Raw genomic sequence first — 3,926 nt, forward strand, 5'->3', positions numbered from 1 at the left:
TAAATAAATGGGTAGGTCTTTCGGAGAGGGGCAAGGGCCACATTCTTGGGTCTAGTGGGAGAATGGGGTTGGGACCAAGATAACCTTGGCCTCATCAGAAGATCCTAGCTGAGTCTGGGTCTTATAAATGACTTACTCAAACCAGGAGGGTTGGGTGGGAGAGAAATGAACTAGATTTCTCCCTCCTTGGAGTCAGTGCCCTGAGTACCTCACAAATACAGTGTCCCAATTTGAGTGAAGGAGTTTTCCCTCCCAAATCACCTCTTCCTCCCAGGCTCCCCATTCTCAGGGCTGAGAACCAAGCACTTGATCTTACCTTCCCCCATCTCCTAGTCCGTCTTCAACCAGTATTCTTCCTCCAATACCATTTCTACCACCCTCTTCTCCAGGTTCCTGGCCCAGCTCAAACAACCCCCCCCCCACCCAAGAGGGAGTTTCACTCTTGTTGACCAGGCTGGATGGAGTGCAACGGCGCGATCTCAGCCCACTGCAACCTCTGCCTCCCAAGTTCAAGCGATTATCCTACCTCAGCTTCCCAAGTAGCTGGCATTACAGGCATGTGCCACCACGCCCAGCTAATTTTTTTGTATTTTTAGTAGAGTCGGGGTTTCACCACGTTGGCCAGGCTACTTTGGAACTCCTGACCTCAGGTGATCCACCCGCCTCAGCTTCCCAAAGTGCTGGATTACAGGTGCGAGCCACCGCACTCGGCCTCATATTCCATTTTGTTTCACCTGAGCTATTGCCCCAGCCGCCTCCTCTACCATCCCACCCTGGCCCCGGAGGGATTCTTCCAACCTGCAGATCTGATCCTGCCCTTCCCTGCTGAAGTCTTGTAGCCCATGCCACGTGTTCTGTAGGCACTATCAAAGTCCCTGGGTCTGGCCTTCAAGATCTGATCCGGCCTACATTCCCCTATCAGCCCCCCCCTTACCCTCCAATCTAAGCCCCTGAATACACCTGGTCAACAGAAGACCTTCATACAGATCAGATGAACTACTGCGACGAATCCCTGTCCCACAGAAGGTCATCTTGTCCGTTTTACCAACCTCAGAAGAATCACAAATACACAAACGTAGATAAGCCCTACAAAATTCCAGGATCAGCCAGTGCGGACGCTGGTGCCTGTAGTCCCAACACTGGGAGGCCAAGGCGGGAGGGTGGCTTAAACCCAGGAGTTTGAGGCCAGCCCGGGCAACATAGCAAGACCTCGTCTCTATTTAATAAACAAAAAAAAAGTTTTAAGGAAAAATCTAGGATCACACAACCCCCTTTCTGCATCTACATCCGCAAAAGCAATTGGGTAGAGATACCGCAAGGGAAAGGTTTCCCTGGAAGGGGAGAGGGAAGGGCCAGCTGGGGCACACACACCAGTTGAGGAAAGGCCTCCTTTCCATTTCTGCAGCGTCCTCTCTTGAGCGTCAACCCACCCCATCGCTGTCTTCTCAAAGGACGACTCGCCCACCCTCCTCTCTGCCATCCCATGCCTGAATCCCTTCTGGAAGGCACCCGAGAGAACAGCCATACAACTCTGGGGTGATACGTTGGTTAACTCGGGAAAGAACCCAAGGACACTGGACTAGAACGTGGTGGGATTCCCAGGTCCGTTTTCGCGGCCTTCCCCGACCCACATCCTTCGCCCTAGGTCGCCTGGAAGTGGCTGGAAGGCTAGTGGACTCCACATTTGGGGAGAGAGTGGTTACAAGAGGACTCAGATTCCCCCACTTTCCCTTCGGCTTTTGGAGTCCCCGGAAACCCGCCCCGGACCCCTAAAAAGTCCCAGAGAAGGTGTGCTGGGCGTCCAGAGTCCCCCCAGGCGCAGCCGCAGCGTCCCGCCCAGCCTCGCGGGGCACGCCGGGAGACGGAGTTCTCGGCCGCGTCCCGAGAGCGGCTGGTCCTCAGGCTCGGACTATCAGTCCCAGAATGCACTGCGCCCCGCAGCCCGGGGCGGGCCGTGGTTGCCCCTGGCAACAGAGCGGGCCTCCCGGGAGCTGGGACTGGAAAGCGTTCTCGAGCTGGGGAGGCTCAGAGCCCGACAAGAGAGAGGCGGGGACGCAGGGAGAGCGACCAAGGGGTGGGGAGGCCGGAAGAGACGGACCGCGCCGGCCCTCGGAGATACCTCCCCCTTCCTGAGAGGGGGCGCACAAAGAGGATGCCTGAGCCAGCGAGACCTAGAGAGAGGGTGACAGGGATTGAATTACAGAGACACTCAGTGGGAGGGAGAGACCTCAGAGACAGAGATTCACAGGGCCAGAGAGACACGTAGAGAAGGGGGACAGAGGACAGAGACACAGAAAAGAGAGGAGGGAGACAAGACAGACTGAATCACAGAGACACAGGGAGGGAAGTCTCTGTCTAGAGACCCTCGACAGAGAGTCATAGAGCCAGAGCCAGAGACTCAGAGAGCCAGAGAAACAGACATTCAGAGACCTGTAGAGAGATTCATAGATCCTGAATCATAAACAGAGATTCACAAAGCCAAAGAGACAGAGAGATTCAGAGAGCCAGAGACAGAGAGATTTGGACAGTCAGAGAAACATAGAGATTCATAGAGCCAGAGAGTGAGAGAGATATAGAGAGACATACATAGAGCCAGAGACACAGAGATTCAGAGTCAGAGAGACCTAGAAATTCGTAGAGCCAGAGACACAGAGAGAATGAATCACAGACACGGAGGGATGGGGAGACCCCCAGAGACAGAGATTCAAAGAGCCACAGAGACAAATAGAGATTGGGTCAGAGAGAAAGGGACAGAGACAGAGATAGACAGAGAAGAGAGGAGGAAGAAAGGAACCCCCCCCCCCGCCAAGTGACGAGAGAGAGAGATTGACAGAGCCAGAGAAGGATGAGCACAGAGAAACAGATGGAACCAGAGAGATAGAGGAAGAGACAATCAAAAACAGAGACAGAGAGAGATTGACAGAGCCAGAGAAGGATGAGCACAGAGAAACAGATGGAACCAGAGAGATAGAGGAAGAGACAATCAAAAACAGAGACAGAGTTGCAGAGCCGGAGAAAGGGAGAGAGACGCAGACAAAAGCATTTATTCGGACAGGGTGGAGGTGAGGAGAGAGGGAGAGACAGGGCCAAGCATCCAGAGAGGGAGACAGAGACAGACTCCCAAAGAGATCAAGAGGCAGAGGGAAGGAGAGACAGAGATTCACAGAGCCAGAGAGACAAATACAGACAGCAAAAGGGACAGACTCAGGGAGACAGAGGCGGAAGAATTTATCAGACATAGAGGGAGAGACAGAGGCAGATTGATTCACAGTGAGACAGACCAAGACCCCAAGAAGGGCCGAGACACCAAGACCCAGAGATGGCGACAGATACAGTTGGAGACACACAGCAGAGGAAATAGAGAAAGAGAAAGAAATAGAAAGCATTTCTCTGAGACGGAGAGAAGAAAACATTCTCCGAGAGGCAGAAACAGAGACACATGGAGAAAGCTGGATCTGGGAATAGAGGAAGAGGAGGAACAGAGGTCCCAAGAAAGACATTCCCAGGCAGAGACAGCTATACAAAGAATGGCGAGGCCGGCGGAGAAATAGACTCGGGTAGCGTCAGAGAAAGTGAGGACCCCAGCAGCCTCTCTGTCCACCGCTGGACTCCTAGCCCTGGGCATAAAGTTTGTTGATGGAAGGAGAGGGGCAGGGTCAGACACAGGGACCCTAGGGCGCCCACAGGACGCACGAGGCACCCTAGTGGGGGAGGAACACGGGGCAGGATGACAGATTGCAGGGTGTGGGGGAGCCAGGCTAAGAGGATGCCCCTCCCTCCAGCCAACCCTCGGAGTGGGTGTGTGCACGTGTTGGGGGGCGGGGAGGGAGGACATTTGTCCCGAGTCTCCAGGAGGGGAGCGCCTTTAAGCCGAAACCCCGCCCTCTCGGTCGTCCTGGCAACGCCTCCCCCCACCCGGGGCTCCC

Source organism: Callithrix jacchus, chromosome 22 (genome assembly GCF_049354715.1).
Source record: "Callithrix jacchus isolate 240 chromosome 22, calJac240_pri, whole genome shotgun sequence".
Taxonomy (NCBI): Eukaryota; Metazoa; Chordata; class Mammalia; order Primates; family Cebidae; genus Callithrix; species Callithrix jacchus.